We start from the raw sequence: 24,283 nt of genomic DNA on the forward strand, positions 1-24,283 counted from the left end.
AGATCTTCTATAGCTTGAATAACAATTCATCTTATGTTGTACACTGACTTGAATCTTGAACAAGATCACTTCTACTGTTGTAGCTTGTACTTGCATTCTACTATAGTAGCTTGTACTTGCATTTCTTGAAGCAGTTTGAAGTAGTTCTTCGTTCTTGACTTGAAGTAAAGTGCTTAGAGCGGTGATGCAATGTCTTGAACATTTATAACAATGAACTACGTAAGACATAGATTGAGGTTTTGGCACCACAAAATTTGATAACCAAAGGAGCATAAAACCATAGCACTTACAATCTCCCCGTTTGTCAAATTTGTGACAAAACACTCAACAATAATATAACCAATATGAATACAAGAAAAAATACGCACAGGTTATAAAAGAAAAAATCAGTTACAACTTGGTTAAAGAATCATGCACCAGTTGTCATCACACATCAAGATAAAGTAGGCAGAACACCTCCTTACTTACTCCCCTTGAGTAGCACACATATATCTAAAAAAAAAATGCTACTCTACCACAGTCCATATTCCAACAACATATCAATTCATATGCAAAACCATATAAATTCTCCTCCTTTTTGTCACAATATGACAAAGGAAGAAGAAAAATGAAAAATGATAATAAACAGGAGTAATCAAGGAGTCAAGATATAAGCAAATTAAAGTCCGTATACCATGAACTAGTTTAAACAAAGTTAGCAAGCTACAGTAAGCAAACCAAATAAAGTTTACAACCCAACAAAAGTAGACTTAAAGTTATTACAGAGCAAAGAGTAAATCACTCAATCAGATTCTGAGGAAGGAGCAAGTATGGTAGGATCAAGTTGATGAAGGCCCTTGTTTAAGTGCCTAAGTTACTTGCGCATATATTTAAATCATAAATCATGGGCAACATTCATATTCTCTACCTTCTCCTCAAGTACACGTAGACGTACATCAAACTTAGATGGTTCATAATCAGGATCGTTAGCAAAATCAGACTCAATTTCATCAAAAATATCATCTATGTTTATGTCATCAGGAGGAAGATCATCAACTTCTTCTTCATTCCCAACTTTAGCTCCATCACCACCAATATCTACTTGGCAAGGAGCCAATTCCAATTTCATCTTCTTCATTCCCAGCTTTAGGAAGAACATCTACGGTGTAAGCAAGCATGTTAGGGGATGGGCATATTAAATCTGCTAATATGCTAAGAATGCACACACAGCATGCTCTACATCATTATTTGATGTACAATTGAATCTAGACCATTGGTCATCTATTTTTTAACCATCGAGTTTTGTCACACGCTTAAGACCAGTTGTCAATAGGCATGATCTTTGAAGGGGGCAAGTTATTGAAATTTGTGGTTTTTGAAAAAGTAATTTCAAAATTTCGGAATTTTGCAGTGAAAATTATTTTCAAGAATTTCAAATAAGAAAAGTGTGATGTGTGCTTTTGTCCCACATCAGAAATGATATAAAGAGTTTTGGGGTTTATATGTGGATGTGTATGTAGTTCTCTTACTTGGAGTTTTACAGATTAAGACACATGCACACGCATGCACGTACCCAGGCACGAGCGTAAGCGAGAGCGTGAGTAATGTGGCTGTAGTGGCACGCTAGTTGGCGCACTTTGCAACGGTCAGATCTTCCAATCTGACGATCAGAAACGGCTGAAATTAATGATTAACGGTCAGAAACATTTTTCAAACGTTCTGAACCATTGATGGCCACCTAGCAACGGTCCACTCCCTAGTGCCTATATAAACTAGACTGATCCAGACTGCAGACTTGTCTTATCCTGGAAGCAATTCACTTGTAATCCATCAGCAATTGATAAGGGAGATTCGGCATAGTGAAACGAAACAATTGAAATTTATTCCTTTTTAACAGTTGTTGGTGGCCCCCACTTAATAAATGGTCCTGAAATCACGCCTTTGGCGCCATGTTTTCAGCCCTGCGGCAATCCCGCCTCAGTTTCTACGGCGGATCTCCTTCTGTTAATTAAGATCTGAACAAGTAATTAAGATAGAAGAAGAAATTCATTGGCTGTGCCGACTGCCAAGCAGGCTGTCTGTGAGATCTGAGCCATTTATAAACTAGGACCTCTTGCAGACACTCTCTGGCCCAGAACAAAGGCTGATACCTCTGGTCCTCTAATCAGGTGGACCACACTTGCATAACAAAATTGGACGGTTGAAAAAAGTTACCAAAGGTCTCTATCCATCCTCAAGATGCATGTCTGTCTGTCTGCTTAGGTGGGCCAATCTTGCTTTTGGGCCATTGCATGTTGCCAGTGGGCCACTCATGATTATTGACCTGGATCTCGCACGCATAAGCGTGGATGGGGCAACCATCCTGGATGGGCCATACTCCAGGAATCTCCCCATCATCAAATGATCACTCCCATATGATTGGCAGGTTTTTCTTCCTAAATCAATGTGGATTGCCAGATGTTTCAGTTTCAGCCGCACAATCGCTAGCTAGCCGCTAATCAAACCGTTAAGGTGCCAAGAAAATGTGTAGTTTTCCCTTCGATGGGACTTATCTCTCAGTGGCTCAATCGTTCATCGGGTGGGCCTGTGTGGATCCGCAATGTACAGAAATTTAGTCAGTTGACTATTGAAAGTTAGCATTATTTGACCACTGAGATTTTCAATGGTAGTGGATGAGTTGGGAAACGGATTGGCTACTCCCCCTGCCACCAGCCCCGTGGCTGATGGTCGGTGCTCTGTGGGCCCCACCATGATGTATTTGTTTCATCCATTCCGTTCGTCCACTTTTAAATATCATTTTAGAGCTTTATCCGAAAACTGAGATGGATATAAATCTCAGGTACAACACACCACAGGAAAACAATAGTGTACGTGTAAGTGTACCACACTTGTGCCCATCAGGCCACTCATTTGTGAGCCCCACTTATGAAGCAGTGAAGGACGTGATGAGGTCTATCACCGTCTTCCTCAGGGAATAACTACTATGAAGTCACCGATATCTCTCAAGTCCTCAAAGAGTTTTCTTGAATCCACGGGGAATAAAATTAGAAATAATTTCTACTAATTTTGAAATAAATTGATTAATGATTAAAAAAATTGAAATTAGCTCAAATGTAGGATGGAGTTTTAGACTCAAACACCCTAAAATGGGACTTACTATAAATAATAAACTTACTATTTATATTCGTTCTCCATTCCTACTAGACTTGGTTTTCAGCCAAAAATAATAAGTGTCAAATTTGGACTAACACATTATTCTCCTAATTTTTTTAAGTCCTTTTCATGTTGGGAACCTTTTGGCCACCGATCTCATAGAATCCGGCATAGCAAGGTTGGTTGGTTAAAGTAGCTACTACGTACCCCACGATCATACATGACATATTCAAAAACTCATCCCAGTCTGCGAGATAGGACTGGTTTAAGGTTCTGACCGGCCGGATCATTTCTACCTCAGATCAGGCCTTCTCTGGTTCATCATAGCCATGAAAGTGTCTGCGGCTTGCTCTACATCAACCTACCCTTGTGTGCCTTGGCGAAGAGTTGTGCAGTCCCCTCATAATTTGGGCCACACTCGTATGAAACCATTGGCCAGACTTGATTTTTTTTTTGCACCAGGACATACACGTAGCAGGATCCGTGATGAACGGTCCACATGGCAAACACGAGTGAATTTCCATGTCTTTCTTTGAAAAAAAGACTCTAGGAGCAGGGATTTAAATATCAATATCAATGCATATCGGCACCCTCCAGATATGGGAACATATTTGTGTTGCATGAAAAACATTGCGTGTATTAGAGAACCTATCAGTACTGTTTAAGCAAAAATTGAGAAACGATGGAATTTTTCAATGCAATTTTAGAATATAATTGAGCCATGATTACGTATTTAGAACTTAAAAGATCGTAGAAAAAATGTATGCACGATAAGTTTCTTTTGTATAAAATCTTAAGCTATGTGTATAATAAAAGTTATGTATTTATATTCAAAATAAGTTTATATAATTTATAAATTATAAATTACAAGTATGAAAACAATTTTTTCCAAACATATTTGAATTTTGATGGTTTTTATGATTTTTTTTTATTATTATTCAATTTTCAATGGGAATTATCAAAATTTATTGACAACACATACCACAATGTATCATATGTATCAATAATAAAGAGACTTTTATGAAGTTTTTGTGGCAATAGCATGTATCATGATGTAACTCCCACTGAATATTGCATCGACAACATGTGATATCCATGGCATCGGTTGGTATATTAGCCAATACTCTTGATATTTAAACCACTGTCTGAGAGGGGGGGCTAGAAATTCTCCCAAGACTTATTTAAATAATAAGGAATGAAAAAATAAGAAGTAGAAATGAATAACTTTTTCATGCATGTTTTATTATCTTCAAGTCCTTAAAAGAAATAGTAGACCACCAAAAAAAAAAAAAAAAAAAAAAAAAAAAGAACATTAACCATATACCCTTGTTACGGTCTCATGTCTCGTGGCCACACATGTTACAAATGGCCTGTATTCGGTCATATGTATGCAATTACAAATAGTGTCAAGCATGACAAATGCATACTCAACTCAAATTAATTGGATGCTTGTAACCTCAAGCACCGAACTAGCTGGATTAGGATCAAACCTGTGAAGGTTGATCGGATTGTTTAACCACTAATGTTACAACAATAAGGTGATTTCGAGGGGGGACTTAGTCATTCAAAATGGAATCTTTTTACTTGCGCTAAGTACTTTTTTCCAATAGGGATAGTGATTTTAGGTTTCTTAGTAATGAGATGATGAATTATTAAGATTAAAAATTAACGCCGAATTGTCAGTTTCATTAATAAAAGAAGATGAATAGTGTAATTGGTGAAAAAATAAATTAAACAAAGAATTAAAAGAATTATCTATTACTGCATGTGTAGATAGAATAATTGAGGCGCGTGTTCACTCCCCAAGTATAGGGTTGTGATCTAGTAATAAACTCAGTGAGACCAAGGTCAAATCCCAAGGGACTGATACCTGTACGTTCTCTGAAACTAGGTAGAATTAGAACTACACTAAGATAAAATCTAAATTAATTATAATTTGAGGAATAATGGTGAAATAATTATCTAAAACTTAAGGAATTCAGGGAAAAGAAACTAAGGATTCAGAGGATCCACTTGTAGAAATCAGGGAGATCTTATGCCTGTTGCAAGTATTCAACTAGACTTAGAGTCCTATCTTCATCCAATTGAAGGGTGTAACCATCAAATTGAACTTCTTTTGATATAGTTTTCAAGAGATGAAAGGTATATGAATTAGAATGGATTCCATCACAGAACCATGCCCATGAGACAAAGTAAACAACAGAATTAAACTAATTACCAACCACTCAAGAATGTATGAAGGTTAGGAAGGGTACCGTCATCCGATCATGCCTAGGAGACGATGGTGAACAATAGGGCTTCCTGACGTCATAAACATAAAAAGAAAAGGAACATGCTCAAAGCTATCGCAGACCCATTGTAATTTTAGTTACAACAGCCCATAAGAAAACTAAAAACATTCCCTTAATTAAACCAAAATCAACATCACTTCAGTCTAAACAAAAGACACAAGCAACAAGTCTCCCATCACGCTACAAGCTTCACCTCTTAGCCCTAGCTAAGAGGTTTAGCCAGACATGATGAGGCTATAATCTCTGAAAAAATTCATAAAAGAAAAGACTAAAGAAGAAGAAGGGAAATTAGAACCCGTCTCTATCTTGTCTCTCTTCTTGCTTCACGTCCCAATTCTTGAATCCAAAAGATCATGCTCACGTTCTCTCTCTCTTCTTTCTTATAGGCAGGGAAGCGGTGGAGTTACGTCGGTGTGAGGAGAATGGGTGTGCAAGTTACGCAGCAAGCACGTTTCGCAGCGAAGAGAAACGCAGCCGAATTGCGTTTGGCTTGGTTTTTCGGTGAAAGGACGCTCCAAGTGCAAGATCTAAGCCGTTCAGGCTTCTTATCCCTGGACGACCTCACCTTGGGAGTGATTTTAACGGTCCAAATCGACCATCCGATCACTTTCATGATCATTCAACTCCCGTGAAAAGCGGACAGCATCCGGACGTGCGAAACAGAAGATTCTGACCCTGCAACGCTCAGTGGGGCCCACTTCGCTTTTGTTTTGAAAATCCACACCATCCATTAGATTCACGACGAAAAAAATATGGTAATGGTGAGATTGGATTGATTTCGGTGCGGCCCACGTGGTTTTCTTCTTTGCCATCTGTCTTGCGTTTGGACGGTTAAAAACCAATATCTGCTGTCATTTGAAATACCGCCAACTAGGAGATGGTAATATGGCCATGATGGTCTAATGGATGGTCTGGATTAGACCCTAGAATTGTTATGGTGGCCCACAACAGAGGACTGCAAGTCCCTATTTCAAAATTCGCTGGCCGTAGTGAAAAAGGAAACTCCTTTGGTCAAAGACGATTTGACTGTCTTTGATTATTGCGATACACAGCAGATGCGCGTGCACTATGTGCGCACCCAACTCCAGGTGAGGTCCATCGCGATGCTCATGAGAAATCTGATCCATCCATCCTTTTTCTCATATCATTTAAACTTATCAAGACAAATTTTGAGGCATATCCAGATAGCAGGTGGGCCCAAAATCAATGGTTTATGGGCTGATCTGCCCGTTGGGCTACTTCCACAGGGATCCAATGGCTGAAAATCGACATGTACTGTTCATTTATGATCCTCAGGTCACATATAAATTTTTAAGTTGAACTGATGGTGGAAACCCTGTGATCTTGCATTCTGGACTATTTTCGAGCCCGTTTAACGTGAGTGACTTGATTTCCTCATATCTCTGTCCTGTAAGCCCTTGATCCTGGTCTCATGGAGTCTCGTCCAATGCCTCGGTGATGCCAGAGCGTTAAATCTATACTTTTAGCATCATTTTTCAATCCAAGCTCGTAAATACACCCTACATCACAAACACGATTAAATTGGGCCGTTAAACAGTACCATGTTCATAAATCCAGGCAATAACTGGGGTCTGATATGCAATATTTGACCCTCATCACAACCCCCAACCAGCATTTTGCTAGTCCCGAGCAAAGTATGCGAAAAATAAGTTGAGAATTGCATGACAATTTCTATAAACTCGAGCGGTTTTTGGAAAAACAATCCATATACTAGAACTTTAAGATTCATGAATGTTGGGCATTACTTTCTCCTGGAATTAAGTTCATGGTAAACTTCATAATCAAATTCAAAATATTAATCCATTAATCAGAAAAAATTCTAAACATTGAGTCTCATGAGTGTATAGTGTAATATCAGCTTACAATCATTAAGAGATCCAATTGTCAATTGCATATTATCATTGGTAATTAACAACAGAATTCATGACAACCAAACCTAAAACCAACACTTGCCTTATAGATTAACTTTTCATTCTATCAGCCTTTGATTTTCTTTATGAATAGTAACGCCACGGGGGGGAATCAAATCCTCACCTATAGGGAGCAAACCTATGGTGAAAACTTGTCGCCTAACTTTTTCTAAATGTCAATTATGGGGGATTGAATCTACACCTATAGGGAGCAAACCTATGGTGAAGATTATGTGACTTACCCTTTTAATTCTTCTTACTGAACAAAAAAAAATTATCAAGCTGGTTCCTTTCATGCTTAGTGATTACCAAGTTAATCATTTAATATTGAACTGGCACCTTCATGTGTAAGCGAGATGTGATATGTGAAATCATGACTCAATCAATGTTTACAACTTCTAATCATGGATTAATAATTTAAACTTAACGGTGAAATCTAACAGACAACTGAATCCAAGGGTCATAAATTACCAACATCACATATTTTGTAATTCTCAAATCACAACTATCCTTCAAAATCACTCCAAATTCACAAGAAATTCCATACAAAATTTAAAAATGTTCACAATTTTTACTCAAGACCAAGAAAATACTGATTAAGTGACCTAGTCTCCCACCCCCAACCTAAAATCTACATTGTCTTCAATATATTAAAAAAAAAAAAGCATGCAATGCACATGGGACAATGAAAATAAAAGAGGAGTAATGGAAAGATAGTACCTGGACGGAGAATCAAGAGGCTTTCCAAAGATATCAGCGTAAGAGCGGGTCAGCACAAGAGAGAAATTAACAAAAGCAAAGTAACAAAAATAATATCACAAAAAGAATATCATAGCTATACCACTTTCGCAGGTGCTCTCGATTGCATTTAGCGTATGCAACAAGCCTTTAAACCCCTAGGTTGCCCTCAGTGGACGAGTTGTAGTCTCATTAGGGTTTGCAGTAATGTTACCCACAAACATTGAACTAAGTAACTAGGAAAATGAAATGGAATGAAAAGCTGGGTTGCCTCCCAGGAGCGCTAAGTTTAACGTCTTCAGCCAGAAAAAAAAAAAAACAACTATCCTAAAACAACGTAAAAAGCAAATTAATCTCGAACAGCATAAAGCAAACTACCCTAGTCCTATGAAAAAAGGAAACCTACCTATACCTCCATCGGACTATGAGATCAATCCTGGTAAACAGGATCAGTCAGAGGTATGGACAAGTCCTCTGAATCAAATTTCTCGACAAATGGCTTTAAGCGATGTCCATTTACTTTAAACTCATTGCCATTGTCAGGATCTCTGATCTCGATGGCCCATGAGGATACGCAGTGACCATAATATAAGGGTCAGTCCAACGAGATCGAAGCTTACCTGGAAAGAGATGTAATCGAGAATTATACAAAAGGACTTTCTGACCAGGTGCGAATGATTTCCGTAGAATACGTTGGTCATGAAACGCCTTCATTCTATCCTTGTAAATTCTCAAGTTCTCGTATGCGTCGTTCCGGATTTCTTCGAGTTCATTCAACTGAAGTTTGCATAGCGAGCCAGCATTGTCCAGATTGAAATTCAATTTTTTGATTGCCCAGTAGGCTCTATGTTCCAACTCCACAGGCAAGTGGCAAGCCTTCCCATAGACAAGTCTAAAGGGAGACATTCCAATAGGGGTTTTAAACGCAGTACGGTAAGCCCATAAGGCATCGGTCAATCGGATTGATCAATCCTTACGGTCAGGGTTAATCATTTTTTTCAAAATGTGTTTGATCTCCCTATTGGAAATCTCAACTTGCCCACTTGTCTGTGGGTGATATGGGGTGCTCACCTTATGAGAGATACCGTATTTCTTCATTAAACACTCGAATGGCCTATTACAAAAGTGTGAGCCCCCATCACTAATGATAGTTCGAGGCATTCCGAATCGGGAAAGGATGTTCTCTTCTAGGAATTTAATGACCATGCGATGGTCATTATTCCGATACGGAATCGCTTCAACCCATTTAGTGACATAATCTACAGCGAGCAAAATATATAGATTTCTAAAAGATTGGGGGAATGGTCCCATGAAATCAATGCCCCAACAATCAAATGCCTCGATGATAAGGATGGGATTCAAAGGCATCATATTTCGATGGGACAATGCTCCCAATTTCTGACAACGCTCACAAGCCTTGCAAAACTCATGAGTGTCCCTAAACATAGTGGGCCAATAAAAGTCACACTGCAGAATCTTGGCCGTGGTCTTTTTAGCAGAAAAGTGACCACCATAGGCCTATAAGTGACAGAAGCAGATGACACTCTGATGCTCATCGTCTGGCACACATCTCCTTAAGATCTGGTCTGGGCAATATTTAAATAAATATGGATCGTCCTAGAAAAAGTTGTGTACTTTGGTAAAGAATTTCTTCTTATCTTGCGTAGTCCAATGTGTCGGTATGAAACTGTGGCAAGATAATTAGCAATATCAGCGAACCAAGGTGAATGGGAGACTCTAAACATTTGTTCATCAGGGAACATGTCATTGATATGTGTCGTTTCAAGGGAATAAGAGGGATTGAGGCGAGAAAGATGGTCAGCCACTACGTTCTCTACTCCCTTTTTATCTTTTATTTCTAGGTCAAATTTTTGGAGTAGGAGGATTCATCGTATCAGGCGGGGCTTAGCATCATTCTTAGATAGAAGATACTTGAGCGCCGCGTGATCAGTGTAAATAATGATCTTGGATCCGATCAAGTAGGACCGAAATTTATCCAAAGTGAATACTACGGCCAAGAGTTCCTTTTCCGTAGTCAAGTAGTTCACTTGGGCAGGATTTAGAGTCTTACTTGTATAATGAATGACGTAGGATTTCTTATCTTTTCTCTGGCCTAGAACCGCCCCAAGAGCATAATCAGACGCGTCGCACATAAGTTCAAAAGGAATGCCCCAGTCGGGTGGTTGTATGATGGGTATACTAGTCAACATGCCCTTAATCTTAGTGAAAGCTTCCTGACATGACTCAGTCCACTCATATGGTGCATCCCTTTGAAGTGGATTACATAAAGGACAAGAGATGAGACTAAAGTCCTTTATGAATCTTCTGTAAAACCCAGCGTGTCCTAAGAAGGATCTCATGTCCCGTATGTTCTTGGGTGGAGGTAGGTTAGAGATAAGATCAATTTTTGCCTTATCCACCTCGATTCCTTTGGATGAGATAATATGTCCAAGAACAATTCCCTTATGAACCATGAAATGACACTTCTCCTAATTAAGTACTAAGTTCTTTTCTTCACATCTTTTCAGTACACATTTAAGACTCTCTAAGCACTCGCTAAAAGATGAACCGAAAACAGAGAAATCGTCCATGAAGACCTCTAGATATTTTCTCACCATGTCAGAAAAGATACTCATCATACATCGCTGAAAGGTGGCAGGGGCATTACATAATCCGAATGGCATTCTTCTGTAAGTAAAGGTGTCATAAGGACATATAAATATGGTTTTTTCCTGGTCCTTAAGGACGATTTAAATCTGATTATAGCCCGAATACCCGTCAAAAAAATAGTAATATGAATGACCAACTAGCCTTTTCAAGATTTGATCAATGAAGGGCAAAGGAAAGTGGTCCTTCCTCGTGACGGTATTCAGCTTCCTGTAGTCAATGCACATTCTCCAACCAGTAGTAACTCTTGTTGGCACGAGTTCATTATTGGCATTGGCTACGATGGTGATCTCGGACTTCTTAGGAACCACTTGAGTTGGACTCACCCATTGACTATCGGATATGGGGTATATGATACCCACATCCAATAGTTTAAGAACCTCGGCCTTAACCACTTTCCTCATATTTAGATTTAGTCTACATTGTGATTGTCGAGCGGTCTTCGCATTATCCTCAAGATATATGTAGTGAGTACAAATCGAGGGGTCGATTCCCTTGAGGTCCGCTATCGTCCATCCAAGGGCTCCCTTATGCTCAATGAGAGTAGATATGAGCATACTCTCCTGTTCTTTCTCCAGGTGGGCAGAAATCACCACTGGCTATGTCTCATCTTGACCTAAATAGATATATTTCAAATCAGAGGGCAAAGGTTTTAGGTCAAGCTTCGGCGACTTGAGGTTAGATGGTAGAGGCACTACATCAGTTTAGGGCAACTCTTCAAATTGTGGCCTCCACCGGTTAACTTCAAGTACCGGTGCAGTATCAAGTAAGGCACACGTCTCCCTAATCATGGCATCATCAAAATCATGGGAGTGGGTCAGGCACGTCTCTAGAGGGTTAGAGAATAAGGTCAGAGGTGTCGTATCTTCCATGAAAGAGTCAATCATGTTAATGTCATGGAAATCATCATCATCCTCTAAGTTTCTGCCGTTATTGAAAAAGATGTTTGACTCCAATGTCATATTCTCAAAAGACATAGTCATGACACCATTCCTGCAATTGATAATTACGTTTGAAGTGGCAAGGAATGGGCGACCAAGAATGACAGGAATCTGAGTGTTCATCGTTATTGATGGGTTCGGTGTCCAGGATGATAAAATCTACAGGGTAGTAAAATCTATCAACTTGGACCAACACATCCTCAATTATCTCTCTTGGTACACGAACAGAGCAATCAACAAGTTGTAGTGTAGTTAAGGTGGGTTTTAATTCACCCAAACCTAACTGTTTGTATACCGAGTAGGGAATCAGATTGACGCTCGCTCCTAAGTCAAGAAGTGCATGATCAATTCGGTGGTCCCCGATTACACATGATATGGTTGGGCTACCGGATCTTTGAATTTCTGTGGCACGTCTTGCTTTAGGATGACACTCACTTTCTCAGTCAAGAAGATCTTCTTTTGAATACTCTGCCGTCGTTTGGTCGTACATAAGTCTTTCAGAAATTTGGCATATGAAGGTATCTGTTTTACGACATCAAGTAGAGGAATGTTGACTTTCACTTGTTTCAACACCTCTAGAATATCCTAAGAGTTAGAGAGGGGTTTTAGTGCGACCAACCGTTGGAAAAATGGAGTAACTGGCTTTTTTAAAAGTTTCAGTTCTAATTTTTGTGAGGCATCACTAGATCCATCATTGTTGTCCTCTTCTGGTTCTTGAAGCTTTTCAGGCCTAACTGGAAGGGTTTTATCAATGATCTTCCCACTCCTAAGAGTGGTGATGGATTTAGCGTGCTCCATTTGATTTGAAGAGCTAGGGTCACTTATTTCATATTACGGTTTGGGATTGGGGAGAGGTTGAGCAGAAAGCATCCCCTTCCCTCCACTTGTTAATTGTGACTTTATCCTTTGAATAGACGACGCAAGCGTTCCTAATACTGTGTGGATATCAAGAAACGCTTGTACCAAATTTTGATTAAGTAGCTCTTGTTCTCGAATATGTTTTTGAACTGAATCCTCTTGAGGTTTCCCTTGATTTGAAATTTGATTGAAGAAACCTTGAGGGGTAGTAGTTTGTCCATTCCTCCAACTGAAGTTTGGATGATTTTTCCAACTAGGATTGTACGTATTAGAGGTCGATCCATTGAAAGGTCTTTGATAAGTATTTACGACATCGGATTGTTCATTCAACACTTCTCGAAAGGCAGGTATTGTAGGACAATTTTCAGTTGTGTGAATGTTGCAATCACAGATGTCGCAAACACTTTCATTAACCTTATCCTTCTTTCCTTCCATGGCCTCAAATTTTCTTATGAGCGTAGTCACTTTATACTTGAGATCATCCTCTTCTTTCAAGAGATACAATCCACCTTTCTCCTTAGATTGAGTCGGCCTAGATGTGGTGTTCGATTTTAGGTAATAGTCTTATGATTGTGTTTTTTCAGCAAGACTATCGAGGTAATCCCATACCTCGTCGACATTTTTATTAATGAATTCTCCATTACACATTGTCTCGACCATTTGGCGCATGGAAGATGTCAGTCCATCGTAGAAAAAATTTATAATGCGCCACGTTTCAAAGCCGTGTTGTGGGCATGAACTGACCAAATCCTTGAACCTTTCCCAACATTGGTAAAATGTTTCATCCTCCTTTTGGGTGAAGTTCATGATTGCTTTTCTAAGGATAATCGTTTTATGATGTAGAAAAAATTTCTTTATAAATTCCCTTTGCATATCATTCCACGTGTCAATGGATCTAGGACGCAGTGAATGTAACCACGTTTTAGCCTTCTCCTTCAAGGAAAAAGAAAAAATTTTCAGCCTTAATGTGTCCTCAGACACATTTTGAAAATATAAAGTAGCTATGATCTCATCAAACTCTTTCAAATGTAGATATGGTTCTTCAGATTCAAGCCCATGGAACTTAGCGAGGAGTTGGATAACCCCTGGCTTGATGTCTATATGCCCTGTATTTTCAGGAAAAATCATGCATGAGGGCGTACTCACCCCCGCTGGTTATAAATAATCTCGTAAAGTACGAGGCAGGGGTGCTTGATGCACCTCATTCTCATCCTGAATGTCCTCCACCCTAGGTTGGGGTAGAAGAGGTTGGTTTTCAACCATCACTTCAATTAACTCAGGGAATTTCGAGTGGTGTCTAGTCCTGCAATGGATAGTTAACCCCTCAACCAATCCTCCTTCAGTCAAGAGATGTCGAGTGTTGTCACGGGCCCACTTGGGCATGAAACACTCGCAGCCCTCAATCAAATTCGAAACCTAATCCTAAGAAAGGAAAAGAAAATCTAGAAAGAAAGAGAGGGTTAGAAAGAAGTTACCAAATTGGAGTCCCTAAGTTAAAAACCAGCAAAAGAAAACAAAATAAGTCAGTTTCTAAATAGAATGTCTAAAATTAGAAAATCCTTAAAAAGAAAGATAGAAGTAAACTAGTTTCTAAAAGAAGAAATTCCTAAAAGAAAGTGAAAATTTCTAAAATAAATTAGGAAAGTCCTAAACAAGAAAGTAAGCTACTAAAAGAGATCTGAAAAATAGAAAGTAGAGAAAGAGCTTAACGAATTAGAAATTTCTATCTTAAAAGCCCACAAAATATGAAAGTTAGTTTCTAAACAAAAAGTCTACAAGTAGAAAATTTCTAAAAATAAATTAGGAAACAAAGTTAGATTCTAAAAGAGTTAGAATTAGAAACTTGCTATAAAAAAATACAAATCCTAATCTAGAAATAACAAGGAAGAAATTAATAAAGAAATTACCAATTTAGAAACCTATCTCAAAATCCTACAAAACAGGAAAGTTGGGTTAGTTTCTAAAAAGGGAAAAACTTTCTAACATAAAATTAGAAAATCTTAATCTTAAACTAATCCTAAAACTAGTTAATCTTAGAAAAACGTAACCGTCAATCCCCGGCAACGGCGCCAAAAACTTGTTCACTCCCTAAGTATAGGGTTGTGATATAGTAATAAACTTGGTGAGACCGAGGTCGAATCCCAAGGTACTAATACCTATATGTTCTCTGAAACTAAGTAGAATTAGAACTAGACTAAGATGAAATCTAAATTGATTATAATTTGAGGAATAATGGTGAAATAATTATCTAAAACTTAAGGAATTCAGGGAAAGGAAACTAGGGATTCAGAGGATCCACTTGTAGAAATCAGGGAGATCTTATGTCTGTTGCAAGTATTCAACTGGACTTAGAGTCCTATCTTCATCCAATTAAACGGTGTAACCATCAAACTGAACTTCCTTTGATATAGTTTTCAAGAGATGAAAGGTATATGAATTAGAATGGATTCCATCATAAAACTATGTCCATGAGACAAAGCAAACAATAAGATTAAACTAATTACCAACCAATCAAGAATGTATGAAGGTTAGGAAGGGTACCGTCATCCGATCATGCCCAGGAGACGATGGTAAACAACAGAGCTTCCTGACATCATAAACATAAAAAGGAAAGGAACATGCTCAAAGCTATCGCAGACCCATTGTAATTTTAGTCACAACAGCCTATAAAAAAATTAAAAACATTCCTTTAATTAAACCAAAATCAACATCACTTCAGTCTAAACAAAAGGCACAAGCAACAAGTCTCCCATCACGCTACAAGCTTCACCTCTTAGCCCTAGCTAAGAGGTTTAGCCAGACATGATGAGGCTATAATCTCTGAAAAAATTCATAAAAGAAAAGACTAAAGAAGAAGAAGGGAAATTAGAACCCGTCTCTGCCCTGTCTCTCTTCTTGCTTCACGTCCCAATTCTTGAATCCAAAAGATCATGCTCACGTTCTCTCTCTCTTCTTTCTTATAGGCAGGGAAGCGGTGGAGTTACGTCGGTGTGAGGAGAATGGGTGTGCAAGTTACGCAGCAAGCAGTATTTCACAGTGAAGAGAAACGCAGCCGAATTGCATTTGGCTTGTTCTTTCGGCGAAAGGACGCTCCAAGTGCAAGATCTAAGCCGTTCAGGCTTCTTATCCCTAGACGGCCTCACCTTGGGAGTGATTTTAACGGTCCAGATCGACCGTCTGATCACTTTCATGATCATTCAACTCGCATGAAAAGCAGACAGCATCCGGACGTGTGAAACAGAAGATTTCGGCCCTGCAACGCTCGGTGGGGCCCACTTCGCTTTTGTTTTGAAAATCCACACCGTCCATTAGATTCATGACGAAAAAAAATATGGTAATGGTGAGATTGGATTGATTTCTGTGTGGCCCACGTGGTTTTCTTCTTTGCCGTCTGTCTTGCGTTTGGACGGTTAAAAACCGATATCTGCTGTCATTTGAAATACCGCCACCTAGGAGATGGTAATATGGCCATGATGGTCTAATGGATGGTCTGGATTAGACTCTAGAATTGTTATGGTGGCCCACAACAGAGGACCGCAAGTCCCTGTTTCAAAATTCGTTGGCCGTAGTGAAAAAGGAAACTTCTTTGGTCAAAGACGGTTTGACCGTCTTTGATTATTGCGATACACAGCAGATGCACGTGCACTATGTGCGCACCCAACTCCAGGTGAGGTCCATCGCGATGCTCATGAGAAATCTGATCCATCCATCCTTTTTCTCATATCATTTAAACTTGTCAAGATAAATTTTGAGGCATATCCAGATAGCAGGTGGGCCCAAAATCAATGGTTTATGGGCTGATCTACCCGTTAGGGTACTTTCACAGGGATCCAATGGCTGAAATTCGACATGTATGGTTCATTTATGATCCTCAGGTCACATATAAATTTTTAAGCTGAACTGATGGTGGAAACCCTGTGATCTTGCATTCTGGACTATTTTCGGGCCCGTTTAACGTGAGTGGCTTGATTTCCTCAGATCTCTGTCATGTAAGCCCTTAATCCTGGTCTCATGGAGTCCCGTCCAATGCCTCGGTGATGCCAGAGCGTTAAATCTATACTTTTAGCATCTTTTTTTAATCCAAGCTCGTAAATACACCTTGCATCACAAACACGATTAAATCGGGCCGTTAAACAGTACCATGTTCATAAATCCAGGCAATAACTAGGATCTGATATGCAATATTTGACCCTCATCAGTGTGCAGTCTACAAGACATGAGTGATGTAATATTTGACTTGGTCAAAAGGCATGGAGATCTTCGACCATTTATTTAGCGGGTCGTGCTCATCATCCAATGGATCCTCGATCTCCAACTTCACCTGCAGCTTGCTTGGGTACAATGATTTGGAATATGGCTTGAGCTTTGCCAGAATCAACCAGCTAAACCATCAAAATCCTACACAAGAAAGAGAAAAATCAGATTGTCTGAAACCTTAATCCTAGAAAGATATAGCCATGAAGAAAGATTTAAAGGATTTTTTAAACAATATTTACAAAGTTAAGAAGGGTTTTCTAGGGAGGATGGCAGAGAATAATAGGAGCCGTGATGGCTTGAATTAGGACTTTTGATCATGAGGATTTTTTTTAAATATATTTGAAACTAAAACCATTTCAAATTTTAAACCGCCTAAAATCATTCCTAAACCAGAGACAGTCATTCGAAATTTGTGATTTTGATGTAGTAATACCTAAGTGAAGAAAATTACTGCTAATCCTGCTATAATATCATAACCTTCTTAAATTATGTACATGGTTAGTGGAATTATTATTATTTTTCTTTAGATTCTAATCCCAATCGAGTAGCTTTGACAAAATGCCAGTTGATCTTTGAATTCTCTCGAATCCTATTTATTTATTTGGTTGACTTAGGTATTGAGCGTGTTTTAGCGCTCCTTGGTTGTTTGGTGGTGGGAAAGAAAGTGCCCTTGACATGCGGTGAGCAGAGAAAAACAAGAAGAATGTGTTTTTATGCATTTATATATGCCTAATAATATAAACGAATTGATTCACTACCTCTCATGAATCATAGGCCCCACACTCAGCTAAGCATCGCAACTGGTTGGTATTGTACCAATCTCATGAGACCACCCATCGCGTCTTGCCACTTGGCACTCCCTGTGGCAGTGCCCTTTAGCCCTAAAAGAATATTATAGGGACACTCAAATGTCCAAGATGGTGTGCGATACATGAGTTCATGCAGTAGATCTCTGCCGTCCAATTTGGATATCGATTTGGTATGTCTGGGAATAAAGAAAATTCACTATAAATGGCTCCATTGGAAGAAGGATTTCGACCGTTGCATTGTACAATGGAATCAATGAAAAAGGTAAAATACTAAAATCAAAGTCATTCAGCTCGTCATCCTTAATACACCAGGTCTACCATTTGATTTTCATTGGAAATCTCAAAAATCACCCAAGTGGGCCACACCATATGAAAAATTGTAAAATCAATTCCAAAACCAACAAATTCACATGGTATTGACACATGAGTGTTGGATCAGCCTAATTTTTGGTATGTCCATTCATCATGGAGAGATGCACCTAATGAACGGTTTGGATGGCATATGGACAATAATTTGGGCCCCACAGGCAATGCATTGTGGGTCCCATCACTTTGTTCACTGTGTGGTGGCCCACCTAACTTAGAAAGCCAAACATGATGGCTGGAGTGGATGTCACGCACAACACGGTGGACAACAGAGATTGGTCGTTGCACACCTTGCATGCAATGGAAGATTCCTGTCCATCCATTTTTGGTGCCCTGGTATCTACATAAAATCATAGTAGAGCCTAACTGGTCAAATGGTGGATCGTAAAATGTGAAAATCAAAACAAGTAAACGGTCTAGATTAGAACCTAACGGGTCAAATGGTGGATGGTAAAATGTGAAAATCAAAACTAAGTAAACGGTCCAGATTCGACATTCAAATGACCGATACTTTAGTGGTTAGTGTCGAAAAGCGCCTCCAGAGGACGCGCTTAATATGCAGAAAGGCATGGCTCGACGACCGGAATCCTCTACAGCAGCGTGTAAAACGCTCTAGTTCCTCTTGGGACCACCATGTTGAATATGTAAAATCCACTCCATCCATTAAATTCCATCCTCGATTCGAGGGCTTGAGATGAAAATTCATATACACCCATCAGTCATATGGGCCACACCACGAAGGACATGGGGATGGTATGCTAACCAATGGTTTGTATGTGGAGCCTCTGAGGTGTGTTTCTTTTATTAAACCTTTTAATCAGGTTTAACTCAGTATGATGAAGTGGAGACACAAAATTTATCGTGATCCTAAAGTCAGGCAGATCACACCGTGTAAACTTAGAGATTTTAGGAGAATTTTACATTGTTTCCACTGGTGTAGCCCTCTTGAGGTTTTAGCAGTGAAGATTTTTGTATTTACGGTTTAAATAAGGTCTCTCGCCCAATGGACGGAGTTGATTTTTACATACTCAACATGGGGGGCCACACAGCTGGGTGGTTTACGGGTAAAGCAGGTGTTCTAGATGATTCCTTCCTGGGCCTGGAGCAAGTGTGCTTTTTGAAACATAAGCCACCAATAACGGGGCCACATCTTGAATTATATGATACACGCCTTACCTTTACATCATAGACGCGTTTTCAATTCTGACAATTGAGTCCTCAGCTGGTTAATCCAGACCATTGGTTTGTTGGCTTTTGCCATGGATGAAGCATAAACGAGAGGATGACCACACCATTAATTAGATATTCCCTTCTAGGTGGGCCATGGGCTTAAAAGTCAAGCTAATCCATGACTTAAATGGGCCACACTATAGACAACATTTGAGAGTGGATGCCCACCCATTGAAACCTTTCTAATTATTTATAGGACTGACTGTAATATGGTAATTTAGACATCTAACTCATTCATTGATGAATGGCCATGCCAAATTTCAGAACATTCCAAAATTCATGTAGCCACCATCAATTGCTTTTTGACGCCTTAGGTACGATTTTACATGATTTCATATTGTGTAACTCACCTGAGTTTAAGATACAGCTGATTTTTTTGATGTAAAGGGAACCACCCCATTTTTGGTGTGGGTATCCAATGCACATCTCGGTGGGCCTACAGAGCTCAGGGAAGTTCCCATAATGTCAACCAACACACGCCTACCTTACCTTTTGATCATTTATAGGAGACATCCAACCCTTTTAGTAGGTCGGGCTGACCATGAGGGTTGTTTTGTGCAAAAATCAGCTCTATCCATTCATCAAGTGGATCAGACCACAGAAAACAATTTGCAACCATTCATAAATAACAAAATACAAGTGTGGTCCATGCAAGGAGTGGATGTGGCTAATTTTTATGCAAGTTGTTCGTCATCATCAGAAAAACCCATTAAAATGGTTGGATGTCACATTCACATGATAATTAAGAGGTTAAGATAATTCTCAAAATTTAAAACTATTGTATTAGGGTTGTAAAGATATGCTGCTAAAAAAATGAAGCTGATGCATGGGATTCTGTATATTCGTTGGGAATCATTCATCCAAAATATGATTGGCTAGTCTACCTTTGACAAAGGATATCACCCTAAGATTGGAAATTTGAATGATTTGATTTAAGGGCTTGTTTGGATTCCAGGGAAGTATGGGAAAGGAAATAACATTTCTTGAAAAACTTAATTTTCAAGAAATCATCAGAAAGGAAATATCATTTCTCATATTTGTTTTTAAATACCATTTTTTCTTCTAGTTTTTAAGAAAATTTAGATTTATTTCCATTTACCTCCAAATACACGATGTCAAACGATAGATTTGAGACAAAATTTCCTTAAAAATCCTCTCAAATACACTCGAATATAAGATGCTAAACGGCTTTTAATGGCTAATACTTATCATGGGAAATTGGAGAAATGTAATGGACAGAAATGTCTAATTAGTGTAATTTTTAAAACATAAGAGCTTAATAAATAGACTATGCTCTTTGATAATCTCCCTAATGTTGGGGGCCTTGCACAAAACCTTAGAATCTAGCCTCCCAAAACAAACCAGAATTATGAGATAATAAAGTAATGAAATAAATCAAAGCACAAACTACAGAACATAAGAGATTTTTACGTGGAAAACCCTCAAAGAGGTAAAAACCATGAGACCTGATCCAGATCAACAATATACTATGAAGTAGAACATTACAACCTTCTTCACTCATTCACTCATGCAAGAGTGGATAAACAATAAGAGAAACAAAGAAAACTGAGAGATCTCACCGATTACGAGGACTTGAAAGTGCTGAAATATGGTAGATCACCTCTACGAGCATAGCCTTCCTTCCACAAGCTTCCTCTCTCTCTTTCTCCATCTCTCTTTCACACCTTTGATAGCTCTAAACCCTTTAGTAAAGCTTTAGGAAACCCTCTTGCCTTATCTCTTGAATCCCCTAAAAAACCCTAGGGACCTCCTATTTATAGTTTAGGAAACTTTCTTTCGCACCCTTGTAAAAGTCGCCTCAAAATTCTGAATCACGCACAAAATCGGACTCAAATCTATGTAACCAGGACTGGTCGTGCAGGCTGCAAGACTGGTCGTGCAGGCTGCAAGACTGGTCGAGCACTGTTCACTCGACTAGTCAAGCTGACCCTCGACTAGTCGAGCACTGTTCACAGAGCTCCCTGGACTTTGAGTCGAGAGACCCACGACTAGTCGAGAGTAGGCAGCAGGACTAGTCGAGCAACGCGAAGATTCCATTATTTGTGGCATCCGAACCGCACCTCATCTCCTCTGACCTGAGGAGGAAAACCCCATTAAATCTCTTCCTTTTCGACTCGGGAGGAATTCACCTTTTTTCAAGCTAGCCAAGTTTCTACAAACCTCAAACTTGCCCTTGAGCAAAGCCTTGGTCATCATGTCTGACTATTATCATCCGTGTGGACCTTCTCAAGCTGTAATACCTTCTATTCCAAATTATCTCTAATCCAATGATATCGAATCTCTATGTGCTTTGACTTGGAGTGCTGACTTGGATTCTTGCTCAAGTATATAACACCTTGATTATCGTAATAGACCACATGTTGCTCCTACGTCAGGCTAAGTTCCTATAGGAACCTCTTCATCCAAAGCATCTCTTTACATGCCTCTATGACTGCAATGTACTCGGCCTCTATTGTCGACAATGCTACGACCTTTTGTAGCTTGCTCTGCCAAGAAACTGCTCCCCCTGCAAACGTGAATATGAACCCCAATGTAGACTTCTTGGAGTCTATGTCGCATGTCATATCTGCATCTGTGTAGCCCTCTAACACAGGTTTACCGTCCCATAACATAGGCTCAACCTGGATGAGCCTCTTAAATACTGCAGTATCCACTTCACCGCTGCCCAATGTTCTTTGTTAGGATTGGTAAGATACCAGCTAACAACACTAACCGCATATGCTATGTCTGAGCGTATACACACTATAGCATACATTAAACTTTCTACAGCTGACGTATAGAGTATCTTCTGCATCTCTTCTACCTCTGCCTTCGTCTTGGGATATTGCCCGTCGTTCTTAAGTGACCATCCAGTGGAGTACTGACCGGATTCACTACATTCATATTTAACCTCTCTAGGACTTTCTCAATATACCGCTCTTGTGACAGCCAAAGCTTCCTACTGCTTCTGTCACGGGTTATCTCCAGTCCTATGATCTGTTTAGTCGGGTCCAAGTCTTTCATCGCAAACGAGTTGCCCAACTCCTGTTTCAGCCTGTCAATCTTCTTAATGTCTTTTCTCATGACGAGCATGTTATCAACGTATAATAGTAGAACTAAGAAATAACTATCTAAGAACTTGCGCATGAACACACAATTGTCCGACTCCGTTCTGTCATACCCATGCTTCAACATAAACGAGTCGAACTTCTTGTACCATTGTCGTGGAGCTTGTTTCAGCCCATACAAGCTCTTCCTCAGCCTACACATCATATGCTCTTTGCCCTTGACTTCGAACCCCTCTGGTTGGTGCATGTAGATCTCTTCTTCCAGGTCATCATGGAGAAAGACAGTTTTAACATCTAACTGCTCTACTCCAAATCCATGCTAACCGTTAACCCAAGCAACACCCGTATAGATGTCATCTTCACCACTGGTGAGAATATCTCCTCGAAGTCTATGCATTTCCTCTAACCAAACCCTTTCACCACAAGTTTAGCCTTGAACCTTGTCTGTGAATTCTTCTACTCAACCTTCTTTCTGAACACTCACTTATTGCTTAAAGATTTCTTGCCTTTAGGCAATTTCACTATATCATAGGTGTGGTTCTTATGCAAGAATTTCATCTCCTCTTGCATGACTTTCAACCACTCCTTATGCTCGTCGACTAGGGCCTCAGAATAATCTTCTTGTTTTCTCTCATCAGTCAGCATAATGTACTCATGCAGCGCGTACCTCTTGGATAGCTATCTGTCCCTAGATGACCTTCTCACTGTGACTCAACAGGTGGATCAAGTGGGGGCTACTCCCCGGGTTCATCTTCTGAAGGAACTCCCTCGTCCTCTGCACCTTGCTGTACTCCCCTGTTATTAGGCACCACGAGAGGAATAATCGGATCCATGTCCTCTAGCTCACCTAAACTAGGCTGGTTCTTCTCTTGCTTACCAATGTCTTCTATACACTGATCTTCAAAGAAAACCACATCTCTACTCCTAACGAGTTTCTTCTCAGTCGGATCCCATAATCTATAACCGAACTTTTCATCACCGTACCCCAAGAACACACACTGCCTGATATTCATATCGAGCTTGGACCTCTCGTCCTTTGATACGTGAACGGATGCCCTGCATCCTAACACCCTGAGATGACTGTACGATGGATCCTGTCCAGTCCACACCTTCTCAAGTACTTTTCCATTCAACGGGGCTGATAGAGCTCTGTTTATCAAATACATTGTCGTGTGCATTGCTTCTCCCCAGAACGTCTTGGGCAATTTCACATTGGATAATATGCATCTGATTCTCTCTACAATGGTATGATTCATTCGCTCAGCCACACCATTAAGCTGGGGGGTCTTGGGAACCGTTTGTTCATGTCGTATATCTAGGGACTTACAATACTCATAAAAGTCGTCAATGTATTCACCACCATTGTCAGTGTGAATGCACTTTTATAATCTACCTCTCTCTCTCTCTCGACCATAGCATGAAACAATTTTAAAACACCAAAGACCTCGTCCTTGGATTTCAAAGTATAAACCCAAACCCTCATAAATGCATCATCTATAAAAGTGACAAAATATAATACCTCACCCAAGGTTTTTGTCCTAATAAGACCACAAACATCAAAATAAACCAAATCTAATGCATGCACTTTATTAACATGAGAAGCAGTTTTAATAATGAAACTCTATGTTATTTTCCTAATAAACAATTAATATAGGTTTTGAGAGGTGTACCTGTCACGTCTGGAATGAGCCGCTTCCTCGCTAGTAGCTGAAACCCCTTTTCACTCATATGGCTTAGACGTCTGTGCCAGATGTCAATAGCTGAATCTTCCGCTACGTTCAACCCACCCTTTCACACACTGCCACTTACCTTGTAAAAGGTGCAACACTTCTTTCCTTTGGCTGCGATCAATGAACCCTTGATGAGCTTTTAGTGCCTACCAGCAAACCGACTTTCATAGCCATCATCATCCAACCTTTCCGTCGACATCAAGTTGAGGCGAAGATCTGGGATATGCCTCACATCCCTGAGAACCAATGTGCAGCCCACATTGAT

The 24,283-nt window shown here is 39.6% G+C and overlaps 1 non-coding gene across 1 annotated transcript; it reads left to right on the plus strand.

Annotated features, from left to right (window-relative positions):
- The first annotated feature begins 13,276 nt into the window (after positions 1-13,276).
- On the plus strand, positions 13,277-13,383 carry LOC131250283 (small nucleolar RNA R71). Its single transcript, XR_009173210.1, has one exon. It is a non-coding gene; the product is annotated as a small nucleolar RNA R71 (small nucleolar RNA).
- Positions 13,384-24,283: the final 10,900 nt, after the last annotated feature.

Source organism: Magnolia sinica, chromosome 6, assembly GCF_029962835.1.
Source record: "Magnolia sinica isolate HGM2019 chromosome 6, MsV1, whole genome shotgun sequence".
Classification (NCBI taxonomy): domain Eukaryota; kingdom Viridiplantae; phylum Streptophyta; class Magnoliopsida; order Magnoliales; family Magnoliaceae; genus Magnolia; species Magnolia sinica.